The sequence below is a fragment of the Scyliorhinus torazame genome, chromosome 16, assembly GCF_047496885.1.
Source record: "Scyliorhinus torazame isolate Kashiwa2021f chromosome 16, sScyTor2.1, whole genome shotgun sequence".
NCBI lineage: Eukaryota > Metazoa > Chordata > Chondrichthyes > Carcharhiniformes > Scyliorhinidae > Scyliorhinus > Scyliorhinus torazame.
Window position 1 is genome coordinate 164,887,403 of NC_092722.1, and position 13,743 is coordinate 164,901,145.

The following is a 13,743-nucleotide window of genomic DNA, read 5'->3' on the forward strand; positions in this document are numbered from 1 at the left end:
TCAGATGGAAATTGTACAAGGAATGGGAAACAGTGAGGGATTTGGAGGGAATGAGCAAGTTGAGTGGAGTGGCTATGCCAATGACTCCTATTTTTATTTCCAAATCAAATGCCTTGTGTGAAAAGTCTGCTGTGCTCCATATGTAAGGCCCTGCTCCCCTTATCTACTGTACCAGTGAGCCAAGCTAACATATGGTTCATAAGAACTGCCCAGTGTGAAATGCTGTCCTCAGAAGGTCAATCCACCTTGAGAAAGGAGCTGAAGAACAAAATACAAACTTTTTAAAAACTTACTTTTTGTGAGTTACAAAGCCAGGGCTCAGAGTGTGGTCAGGGGCGAACCCCTAATCCAGCTCCTTGCCTGTTCCAAAAACCAATTCAAATTCAAATTGAATCCAATTCATGGTCCCCACAAGAGAGACATGCCAGATCTGACCCAAAGGGCAGAACAGATACTACATTTGATCTTAGCCAAAAGGCTGAGAAATGATACAAAATACAAACTTTACCTGCTATGATGCATCATGTCAGGTGATGCACATGAACCACCACTTCCTATCTGTGGAACCAATTCGGCAACAGTGTTCTGTGAGGGGCAGCACGGTGGCACAGTGGTTAGCACCGCTGCCTCACGGCACCGAGGTCCCAGGTTCGATCCCAGCTCTGGGTCACTGTCCGTGTGGAGTTTGCACATTCTCCCCATGTCTGCGTGGGTTTCGCTCCCACAACCCAAAGATGTGCAGTGTAGGAGGTGGATTGGCCACGCTAAATTGTCCCTTAATTGGAAAAAATGAATTGGGTACTCTAAATTTATTTTTAAAAAATTATATGGCATAAACAAAATACGTGAGAGAACTCCGTGACTTACTAAAATATAAACAACCATGTCATTTGGCCAGTGTTAGTCATTTTTCAGGATGTTATGCAACCAATATCACTGGGTTTATTTTATAGTGAAGCTCAAGACCTAATCAAGTAATCTAAAAGTGACTATTTAGATGTTATCTTATCAGTTACTTGCTGGATTCATATGAACTTTCCACCTCTGCTATTTTGTTCGAAATATTAACCTATTTAAAATCAACAAGTTAAACAATGACAAAAGGAATGTGATACAAAAAAGGGAACAAAGTGTTCATCCTATAACATTTTTCATCGTGATTTCCAGGCTGATTAGCAATGCCTGGAGGGGATGATCCTTTAACAGCAAACCACGAACATCTGATGTGCATTGTCCTTATTCAATATGTTAATTTGCAAATTTTACTGAAGGAATAACTTGCATTTATATAGTACCTCTCATCACCTCAGGATTGGCCCATGCACTTGACAGCCAATTAAGCACTTAAGATGGCTGTCACTTCTGCAATGTAGGGAAATGGGGCTACCAATTTGCACATAGCAATGCCCCACAAACAACAATGAGATAATGACCAGTTAATCTGTTTAATGATGTTGACTGACAGATTAGTGTTGGCCAGACATTGAACCCCTCTGCTCTCCTTTGAATGGCGTCATGGGATCTTTTACTTCAGCAGAAGAGGGCAACTGGGGCCTGGGTTTAATGTTTCATCTGAAAGATGGCACACCTCACTGTGCAGTGCTCTCCCAATGCTTTTAAAAAAATAATAATCTTTATTGTCACAAGTAGACTTACATTAACACTGCAATGAAGTTACTGTGAAAAGCACCGAGTCGTCACATTCCGGCGCCTGTTCGGGTACACAGAGGGAGAATTCAGAATGTCCAAATTACCTAACAACACGTCTTTCGGGACTTGTGGGAGGAAACCGGAGCACCAGGAGGAAACCTACGCAGACACGAGGAGAACGTGCAGACTCTGCACAGACAGTGACCCAAGCCAGGGATCGAATCTGGCACCCTGGCGCTGTGAAGCCAGAGTGCTAACCCCTTTAATCATTTTTCTCCAATTCCTTTGGAGTTCTATTCATGCCTGCTTATACTGAATGTAACAAAGAAGTGCATTATAGTCCATAGAAAGAGTTTCACACACCATCATGGGCTTCACTCTATACAGCATTGCACTGTAGAAAGATATGCATTTGGAGCGGGCTGCCCTGCAGCAGCATTCGTCATCAGATTAGCAAGGTCCAGGGAAAAGAGAAGCAACAGCAAAGGAAGAGGTGGCACATCAGTAACTTGTAACCAGAGATGTTTGACTCATAGTTCAGTGATTATGCTAGGCTTCTCATACTCCTGCCCTGAAAGCTTAACCAGAACCCACCCCAAGGGTTGGACAGAGAGGCATGACTGGTTGGGGGCAGTTAATGGAGCACAAGAGGGGAGGATATGTCTAAGACAGTCCTGAAGACATGCGCATGTAGTTGAGGCGAGAAAGCAGAGACTGTTTTGGGGCAGTGTGCTCCATGCTACAAAACTGTGCCTGGCACCCATGTCCTGGTCCCAGTTAAGAGATGGAGAATGCCTGTCTGTGCTATGTTTATCATGCACAGCATGGTATGTGGGGTATGGTCAGTGTCATGACAACGAAACGCCCCAAATTATGTATGGACATATTGAACTTTAAATAAGACATGTGCTTTTAAAAAAGGACAATCAAGCAAACACTGGCAGAGACTGCAAAGTAACCACTTAAAAAGAAATATAAATTTAGAATTCCCAACCCTTTTTTTCCAATTGAGTGGCAATTTAGCGTGGCCAGTAAACCTACCCTGCACATCATTTTGGGTTGTCGGGGTGAGACCCACGCAGATACGGAGAATGTGCAAAATTCACATGACAGTGACGCAGGCCGGTATCGAACCCGTGTTCTCGGCGCCTTGAGACAGCAGTGCTAACCACTGTGCCACGTGCAAAGTAACCTGGATAATACTCAGTCATTTTTCAGACAGAGAACATTTAAAGAAAGAGATGCAATGCAAACAGCTGTAATCTCCTGTGGAGATAAAGGAAGCTGGTTACTATCTTAACAAGAACCATTTCCTGTGATTTATATTGACGACATATTTGTGTTTTCCCCCTTCCAGGAATACACAAGCAAAGGGGCTAAAAAACTGCAACCCGGGTATCTGGGTGCAAGTCTGGTGTTCTATCTCTACTGTGCTAGTCTGTGTAGGTCACAACTGAGGAACCTTGACTAGGCATTCCTGCTGCTTGCAGGTTAAAAATCTCTCTCTCTGATTGCTGGAATCAAGTCGCAAGTCAGCAAAACCACAGTTGAAAAAGTCATCTTTGTCGATGATATGACCAAAGTAATTTATGGATGACTTGAAGAAGTCACACTGTTCCTTCATAACTCTCAGGTTGTGGCTCTGTAATGTCATGTGGGAGTACCTTTAAGAAATGGGTGTTTGAGAAATATACCTTTAAGAAGTGGGTGTTTATCAGTGGTGTCAGAGTGTGGGTGGAGCTGGGCTGTCTGTCAGCTTTTTACTTTCATTTTAGGCTGTTTACTGCAGTGTGTGTTTTAGTTTGGTTTTCAGAGCTGCATATCTGCAGTCACAGATAGAAGGTGTATGAGTCTCTCTCTCTCTGTAATCTTAAAAACTGTAAATCCATCCTTTGGTGATTTAAAACTAATAACTGCTCTCAGTAGTGACTTTAACCTGATGTGCTTCTGTTAAAAGTTATTTTTTAAGTCTTATGGATGTTATAAGGACAGATTAAGGATTACTTAGTGTTGTATTCTTTGGGGGTTATATTTGAATTGATGGTTGCTAAGATGTTCACTATGTTTTAAAAAGGTTAACTTGAGTTCCTAGAATAAAATTGTTTTACTTTTTTAAAAAAAAACTTTTCCATTTCTGCTGTACCACACCTGTAGAGTGGGCCGTGTGCTCCCCATACCACAATCTATTAAAAGTTGTGGGTCAGGTGAACTCCATGATACCCTTTGGGGTTCTCTAAACCCTGGCCCATAACAGTATCCACTTCAGGATAGCTTTCAAATTCTCCAAGTGTTCCTGTTCACTCGAACTGGTGTTGAGTATGTAATCGAAATAACATTGCACTCCATTCAACCCACTAAGAATTGTATCCATGGTTCTCTGAAGAAGGGCAGGCACAGACTTTATTCCAAAAGAAAGTCTTCTAGAATGAAACAGACCTGTGTATGTTACTATGGTGAGTAGTGGCTGTGATTCTGCTGCCACCTCCATCTGCAGATATGCCTATGAAAGATCAATTTTACTTAATTTCTGTTCTCCAGAAGGTCCAGCAAACAAGTCTTCAATCAGCGGTAGTGGATAATGAACTACACACAAAATTGGGTTAATAGTTTTTAAATCTCCACAAATTCTCACTAAGCCATCCCATTTTAATACAGGAATAATTGGTGTTGCCAATAATCCACAAAATAGCCTGTCTCAAAATCTATCAAGTGTTTACCAAATTTTCATAATCTTCTTAAAGATGCTACAAACTGTAAAATTGTTTTGCCTTGTTCCTGACTACGCAGTGGAACCGAAACCTTTCTGCAATCAATAACAATTCAGGAGAGAAATGTCCCTCGAAGATTTTCATTAATTCTGGGTGAACACGATTCTAGGTGAACACGATTCGGTAGCAGCAGTTTTACAGCCAACTGTGCTGAGCGGAACTACCTTTAATTCATCCGGTGTCTGCTTAGCAATTAAAAACAATGGGAATCTTTCTTCTTGTGTATTCCATGTTCATAATCCACATGAAATGCTTCAATGCTGCCCAACCATCTTCGGATCCCGGCTCCTAGGGTCTACACTACTTCCCTTTTTATAAAATTACCCAATTATTAATTTTTTTCAATTAAGGGGCAATTTAGCGTGGCCAATCCACCTACTCTGCACATTTTTGGGTTGTGGGGGCGAAACCCACGCAGACACGGGGAGAATGTGCAAACTCCACACGGACAGTGACCCAGAGCCGGGATCGAACCTGGGGACCTCGGCGCCGTGAGGCTGCAGTGCTACCACTGCACCTCCGTGCTGCCCAACAAACAGGCTTTAGCAGTGGGAATGAAATGTTTTGGCATATTGATATAAATCCACGTCATGCATTTACGTTGCAGTCTTTCAAAAATTTAATATAATATTCTTCATTCTGTTTATGAAACAGTTTTACAAATGTGTACATCTACATGACTATTCCAAAAATACGAACCTGAAAATAATATCAAGGAATGCAATTTAATCTAGCCCACTCTATTGTAATGATTATTGATTGTGTAAATCATATATAAAATCATCGGATAACTGTTGCAGGATACATAGTATTACAGCATGCAAGCCATAGAATACAAAATAATGTGCATTTCTTCAAATGCATATCCTGTAAAAAGTGGAGAACAATGAGAATGTACAGTCAGTATCATAGTATTCTCCTTGCTCATGGAAAATAAATATGTAGTTGCGAATGCAGAATGTTTAATAATAATAACAATAATAATCGCTTATTGTCACAAGTAGGCTTCAATGAAGTTACTGTGAAAAGCCCCTAGTCGCCACATTCTGGCGCCTGTTCGGGTGGCCAGTCCGGGAATTAAAACAGCGCTGCTGGCCTTGTTCTGCATTACAAGCCAGCTATTTAGCCCACTGTGCTAAACCAGCCCCTTTGTTCATACTAATGCCCAATATAAATTTTCAAAGTTAATTGTGGGTGGGGTATATAGCCTGAAGGTTTCTCTAGGGTGCCGAATACTCTTGCACCCTGGAAGACAACTGTATTCTCATGCTTGTGCAGCCTTTGTCTTCCGAAATGTTTTTTTGGAAGTGTTACGATCCCGGCTGATGTAATAACGAGAAGGGAAAATCCCAGAATGGATCTCTGGCTCAATAGACCATCGAAGGAATTCTCCATTCCTGAGACTAAATCTTGACGCTGGGGCAGGATTCATGGAGTTCTACGACAGCAAAACTGGTGTTGCACCTGGACCAATTCACCGACCGTTGAGGGGCTAGCACTGGTACCACGTGGAACATGATCGATTCTAATGGAAAACAGCGTTGGATTCGCCGGTGTCGAGATTGGCACACGAGGCTGACAAGCTGCAGGCACATATTTGCACTCCATTCCCCACAAACACTCATCTCAGCCAACAAGATGGCACTGGTTGAGCTGGAGCACGCCCATCCCATTGATAATATAACATAAGAATGTATTCCCAGATACATAACAGGAGACAAGAATAAGGGGCACAGTTTAAGGATAAGAAGTCTTCCATTTAAGACAGAGATGAGGAGAAGTAATTTCTCTCTGTGGGATGTTAGTCTGTGGAATTTGTTTCCCCAGAGAGCAGAGAAGGCTGGGTCATTGAATGTATTCAAGGCTGAGTTAGACAGATTGTTGATAGACAAGAGAATCAAGGCTTATAGGGGATGGCCTGGGGGCACCCATGTGACCCATGGCACTAAGATCACAGTAGGCGATCAGCGGCATGCACAGCCTCATGGCTGCCTGGCCGGCTGCAGCAATGGTGTTCTGTGCCCGTCCACCCGACCCCACCCCCACTACTTCCCCCGGCCCTGCCAGAAGCCCCCCAGCCAGTGGCACAACTGTCAGCAAACTATGGCGATGTTGTAGACTTTCCGTACCGACTCTCTCCCCCTCATCAGCCACAGTGTCTGTTCACAATTTCTGAAACCACAAGTGACCCTTGCAGTCGGAAATTCACCCCGGTGAAGTTACATACATACATAGAACATACAGTGCAGAAGGAGGCCATTCGGCCCATCGAGTCTGCACCGACCCACATTAATCCCTCACTTCCACCCTATCCCCGCAACCCAATAACCCCTCCCAACCCTTATGGACACTACGGGCAATTTACCATGGCCAATCCACCTAACCTGCACGTCTTTGGACGTTGGAGGATTATGGAGGCCCCGGAGAATACCGGGTTAGACCTGCGAATGAAATGCCAACAGCGTTTACTGTACGTGCAGAGTGGAACACATTGACGCTGCTGTCGGGGCACCAGAGAATTGCGATTCGGCATGAACGCCACTATTTTGGCGTTAAAACCGATTCTCCGCTCAATCGCCTTTCCTGGGGTGGGATTCTCCGACCCCCAGCCGAGTCGAAGAATCGCCGGGGGGCGGCGTGAATCCCGCCCCTGCCTGCCGCCGAATTCTCTGGCACCGGAGATTCGGCGGGGGGCGGGAATCGCGCCGCGCCGGTCAGCGGGCTCCGGCCGGCGACTCTCTGGCCCACGATGGGCTGAAGTCCCGCTGCTGTAATACCGGTCCCGCCAGTGTCAATTAAACCACCTCCCTTACCGGCGGAACAGGCAGCGCGAGCGGACTCCGGGGTCCTGTGGGGTCGCGGGGCGATCTGGCCCTGGGGGGTGCCCCCACGTTGGCCTGGCCCACGATCAGGGCCCACCGATCCGCGGGCGGGCCTGTGCCGTGGGGGCACTCTTTCCCCTCCGCCTTGGCCACCAGCCTCCGCGATGGCCGATGCGGAGGTGACCCCCCTGCGCATGCGCGGGGATGACATCAGCAGTCGCTGGCGCTCCCGCGCATGCGCGGATCTCCACCGGCCGGCGGAGTCCCTTCGGCCCCGGCTGGCGTGGTGCCAAAGGCCTTTCCCGCCAGCCGGCAGCGCGTCAACCACTCCGGCGCGGGCCTAGCCCCTAAAGGTGAGGGCTTGGCCCCTAAAGGTGCGATGGAATCCGCATCTTTGGGGCAGCCCGACGCCGGAGTGGTTCACGCATTCCATCCCGCCGGGACCCCCACCCCGCCGGGTAGGGGAGAATCCCACCCCTGATCTCTGTGTCGGCCGACGGAGAATCCCGCCTCATTGCTTTTCCCCACCCCCACAGGCCGCCGCCCCCCGACCCTTCGCGCAGAGTATCCGAGTGGACGCGCGGATACGACAGAGTCCCGCCGGCGCCGTTCACCCCAGGTCGCTGCCAGCGGGACTCTGTCATATCCGCACAGCTGCTCGGCCCATCCGGGCCAGAGAATCGGCGGCCCCGCCGATTCCAGCGGCCAGCAGTCGGCGCAGTGTCAAATGCGCCGGTGCAAATGCTGCCGATTCTCCGCACCTCGGAGAATCGCGCGCCGGCGTTGGGGCGTCGTGGCGCGATTGCGGCCATTCTTCGGCCTGGCGCGGAACTTGGAGAATCGGCCCCGAAAAGTCCCCCCCCCCCCGGACTGCGCTCTAAGAACAGTTTTTTAACTCGCGGGGTCTTGTTTGCCCACCCAAATCCCGTGATAATCCTGTTCACCTGGTTGAAGAAGGACTTGTGGATGAGGATGGGAAGGCACTGGAAGATGAATAAGAACCTGGGGAGGACCGTCACCTTCATAGACTGCACCCTGCCCGCCAGGGAAAGCGGTAGCATGTCCCACCTCTTAAAGTGCCCCTCCATCTGATCCACAAGCCGCGTCAGGTTAAGCTTGTGCAGGGCATCCCAACTCTTAGCCACCCGTATGCCCAAGTAGCGAAAGCTCCTCTCCACCATCTTGAGCGGGTGCTCTCCCAGTCTCTTTACCTGGCCCCTCGCATGGATCACAAAAACCCGCTTTTCCCGACATTCAACTTATACCCCGAGAAATCCCCGAAATCTTTTAGGATCTGCATGACCTCTCCCATCCCCTCCACCGGATCTGAAATGTACAGGAGCAGGTCATCCGCGTACAGTGAAACACGATGCTTCTTCCCCAACCCCCCCCCCCCCCCCCCCCCCGAACCAGCCCCCTCCAGTTTCTAGACCTCCTCAGCGCCATGGGCAACGGCTCGATTGCTAGGGCAAACAGCAGGGGGACAGGGGGCACCCCGGCCTTGTTCCTCATTGCAGCCTAAAGTACTCCGACCGCAGCTGGTTCATGGACACACTCACTACGGGGCCTGATACAGTAATTTGACCCACCCTATGAATTCCTCGCTAAATCCAAATCTGCCTAACTCTTCGCACACGTACTCCCACTCCACCCGATCGAAGGCTTTTTCCACATCCATTGTAGCCACCACTTCTGCATCCCCTCCTTCCGAGAGCATCATGATCACGTTCAAGAGCCTCCGCACATTTGTGTTCAGCTGCCTGTCCTTGACAAACCCCATCTGGTCCTCATTGATCACCCCCGGGACACAGTCCTCAATTCTAGTGGCCAGGATCTTGGCCAGCAGCTTGGCGTCTACATTAAGGAGCGATATTGGCCTGTAGGAGCCACATTAGGGCAGCACGGTGGCGCAGTGGGTTAGCCCTGCTGCCTCACGGCGCCGAGGTCCCAGGTTCGATCCCGGCTCTGGGTCACTGTCCGTGTGGAGTTTGCACATTCTCCCAGTGTTTGCGTGGGTTTCGCCCCCACAACCCAAAACATGTGCAGGCTAGGTGGATTGAACACGCTAAATTGCCCCTTAATTGGAAAACAATAATTGGACACTCTGAATTTATAAAAAGAAAAAAAAAGAAAAAAAGAAGGAGCCACATTGCAGCAGGTCCTTATCTCGCTTCAGGATGAGCGAGATCAAGGCCCGTGACATTGTCGGGGGATGGGTTCCCCTTTCCTTAGCCTCGTTGAAAGTTCTCAGCAATAGCGGGCTCAACAGCTCTGAGAATTTCCTATAGAACCCTAGAGGATATCCGTCCAGTCCCGGGGCCTTGCCCGACTGCATAACCTCCAAACCTTTAATCAATTCTTCCAACTCAATCGGGGCCCCTAATCTCAGTACTAGCTCCTCCTCCACCTTCGGAAACCTCAGTTGGTCTAATAATTGCTTCATTCCTTCCCTCCCCTCCAGGGGCTCTGACTCATACAATTTACCATAAAAATCCTTGAAGACCTCATTGATCCTTTCCGAGCTCAGGACCGTGTTACCCCCCCCCCCATTCCCCCAATTTCCCTGCCCGCCTCTCTCTTCCGTAGTTGGTGCGCCAACATCCTTCTTGCCTTCTCCCCATACTCGTACACCGCTCCTTGTAACTTCCTCAACTAAGCCTCTGCTTTCCCTGTGGTAAGCAAGTCAAACTCCGCCTGCAGGCTCCGGTGCTCCTTTAGCAGCCCCTCCTCCTCGGACTCCGCATACCTCCTGTCCACCCTGAGTATCTCCCCCACCAACCTCTCCCTCTCCATCCTATCCCTCTTCTCTCTGTGGGCCCTGATAGAAATTAGCTCCCCCCTGATAACTGCCTTCAGTGCCTCCCAGACCATACTCACTGAAATCTCCCCTGTATCATTGGTCGTCACATAGCTTTGGATACTCCTCCTAATCCACCCACGACCTCCTCATCCGCCAATAGTCCTACGTCCAGTCTCCATAGAGGGTGTTGACCTCTCTCCACCCCCAACCTCAACTCCACCCAGTGCGGAGTATGGTCCGAGACCGCAATGGCTGAGTACTCTACCCCCTCCATTCTTGGAATTAGCGCCCTGCTCACCACGAAAAAATCAATCCGCGAGTACACTTTGTGGACACGGGAGAAGAAAGAAAACTCCTTCGCCCTTGGCCGAGCGAATCTCCACGGGTCCACTCCCCCCATCTGGGCCATGAACCACCTCAGGACCTTGGCCGCTGCCAGTCTCTTACCCGATCCAGACCTAGACCGGTCCAGTGCCGGGTCCAGGACCGTGTTAAGCCCCCCCCCCCCCCCCCCAATTACCAGACTGCATGACTACAGATCCGGAGTTTTACTCAACATTCACTTCATAAAATCCGCATTGTCCCAATTCGGGGCATACACGTTCACTAGCACCACCTGGGCCCCCTGTAGCCTGCCACTCACCATAATATATCTTTCCCCTTTATCCACCACAATACCCCCCGCCTCAAATACCACCCGTTTGCTCACCAAGATTGCGACCCCCCTGGTCTTCGCATCCAGCCCCGAATGAAAGACTGCAAAATACATCTTCAGCTACAATTGTCTCATTAGCACAGAAAGTCGCATTTAAACACATAAGATGACCATGGCCAAATTCACTCTCCGCTTTGAAGTCAATTTAGTGTCTGTAGTTTTCTCCTCAGAATCACCCAGATGATTGTCACAAGAGAGTTTCCAAATCCACTACCAAAAACACACTTTACAATCTTCTCTCATAATAACGCTTTCCTTTGGTGGTTTGCATTCTTAGCTCCAGTCCAGATTTTACAAATGACACTTTCGAACAAAGCTTCCACTCCACTTTAAACAGCAAATCCAGTCCTAGATTTCACACCAATCACTTTAGGATTTCTTTGTCTTGATTGCTGTGCAAACTGCCCACAGTTGCTTTAACTCTCAATTCTCAAATTGTATTAAAATGACAGCAAGTGTTTCATCTGCCTCTGAAGTCTGCTGTCCCACTTTAAATCTAGTTACTGCAATTGTCTCTTTATCTCAGAATACTTTCTTTACTCTTCCTTGAATTCTTCTGAACAATACCTTGTTCTCTGTTCACTTAACTCCAGACTTCTTAGACAGTCTTTCTGTCTCAATTCCCTTGTTATCTGGATTGTATCTTGTTCCTTAGGAAGCCTGCACCTTTGAAACTCCCCTTGTCCTGTCCAACTTCTTCTGGTTGAGTTGAGAGCTTGGGAGTGTTGCACTACACTCCTGTTTTGTGCCTTGTAAGTGGCTGTTAGATTTGAAGATTCAAGGGGTGAGACACCCTCAACACAACACCAAGCCTCTAACCTACCCCAGTGGTCATGGCATTTATATCCGGTTAAGTTTCTGTTGAGTATCTACCTGTGACTTTGATGAAGGAACAGGGGGTAATTTTGATTTGATGCAATATTGTAAAATGGGAGATAGTGAATGGGCAGTCCATTTTACCTCTCTTCTAATTTTTATTTCGATTTAAGTCAAAGAAGAAATAAAAATCGTGAGACACGCAAAACAAGCTGCGGATTCACATTCACTATTTTATTATTGAACAAAATCCAAATCTATCCTAGAGAGTGGGACATCCAAGTTTACATTAAGTTGTGTAAATGGAATCAAGAATTCACAAAAGGACATAGGTCAAATGAGTAGAAGAAACTCTAGCATATGGAGTTCAATGTGGGAAAATGTGAGGTAATCCACTTTGAATATGAGGAAGAGAAATCAGAACATTTTCTAAGTGGAGAGAGGCTAAAATCTGTGGAGGAGCAAAGGGTGTCCAGGTACTCAAATTGCTAAGACCAACACACAGGTACAAAAAGTAATCAAAAGGGCAAAGTGTCTCCTGATCTCATTCCCAAGTGGTCTAGTTCTAATTAAAATAGTAACCCTGTATTGGGAATTATCCCACCAGTGAAAATAGCTTCCCTTTCCACCCTATCAAATCATTTTATAATTTTAAGCACCTTCCCTGCATCTAGTCTGTCCTGTCCAGCCCTGTTAGAATTTTGAACATTTCAATCAGATCTCCTCTCATCCTTCTAAACTCAAGTGCATACTGGCCCATTCGAACCCATCGCTTCTCATAGAACAGTCTCACCGAACCCGGTATCAGCCTAATGTACCTCTGCTGCACTCCCTCAAAGGCAAATATATCCTTTTCGGTAGAGAGACCAAAGCTCCACACAATACACCAGGTGTAGTCTCATCAAGGCCCTGTATAACTACAGTGAGACATCTTTACTTCTGAATTCAAATCCTCTTGCAACGAAGGCCAACATATCATTTGCCTTCCTAATTTCTTGCTGCACCAGCCTCCCCCCTTTCATTGACTGGTGTACATGGATACCCAGATCCCTTTGTACATCCACACTTCCCAATATCCCATTTAAATAATACTCTTCCTTTCTGTTTTTCACAACAAAGTGTATAACATTTAGCCACATTGTACTGCATCTGCCGTGTGTTTGTCCACTCGCACATCTTGTCTAAATTCCCTTGAATACTCCTTGCCTCCTCCTCACAACTCACAATTCCACCCAATTTTGTGTCATCAGCAAACTTAGAAATGTTATATTTGGTTCCCTCATGCAAGTCATTTATATATATAATGAACAGCTGGGCCCTATGATCCCTGTCATACCCAACTTGTCATTGCTTGCCACTCAGAAAAAGACTCATTTATTCCTATTCTCTGTTTCCTGTTTGTCAACCAATTCTCAATCCATGCCAATACATTACTTGCTATCCCATGTTCTTTACTTTTGCCCACTACCTCTCATGAGGGACCTTATCAAAAGCCTCCTGAAAGTCCAAATACACCACATCCACTTGTTCTCCCTTATCTATTCTATCAGTTGCATCCTCCAAAAACACCAGTAGGTTTATTTAGTATGATTTGCCTTTCATAAACCCATGCTGGCTTTGTCAGATTGGACAATGCGTTGATGCTCTCCAAATGTTCTGTTATCATGTCTTTTATAATAGAATCCAGCATCTTCCCCACTACTGATGTTAATCTAACTGGTCTGTAATTTTCTCTTTTTTTCCCTTCCTCCCTTTTTAAATAGTGGGGCTACATTTGCCACCCTCCGATCTGTTGGAACTGCTCCCAAATCTACAGAATTTTGGAAGGTGACCACAATGCATCCAATATTTCCAGAGCTACTTCCTTTAATAGCCTTGAAGCCCATTAATTTCCCCAGCATTGTTTTCTTACTAATGCAGATTTTCTTCAATTTTGCCCCCTCTCTAGAACCTTGGTTCCCGAACATTTCTGGAAGATTATTTGCGCCCTCTTTTGTGAGGACAGAACCAAAGATTGTGTTAATTTCTTCTGCCATTTGTTTGTTCCCCATTATAATTTTCCGGCCTTCTGACTGTCTGTTTCTCTTCACACATTTATAGAAACTTTTATGGTCAGTTTCTATGTTCCCTGCAATTTTACACTCATAGTCTATTTTCCTCCCCTTGATCAAA

At 46.8% G+C, this 13,743-nt stretch overlaps 1 pseudogene; it reads right to left on the bottom strand.

Annotated features, from left to right (window-relative positions):
• Nucleotides 1–284: 284 nt before the first annotated feature.
• LOC140393398 (U2 spliceosomal RNA) lies at nt 285–490 on the bottom strand (annotated as a pseudogene).
• Between the last annotated feature and the right edge of the window lie 13,253 nt (nt 491–13,743).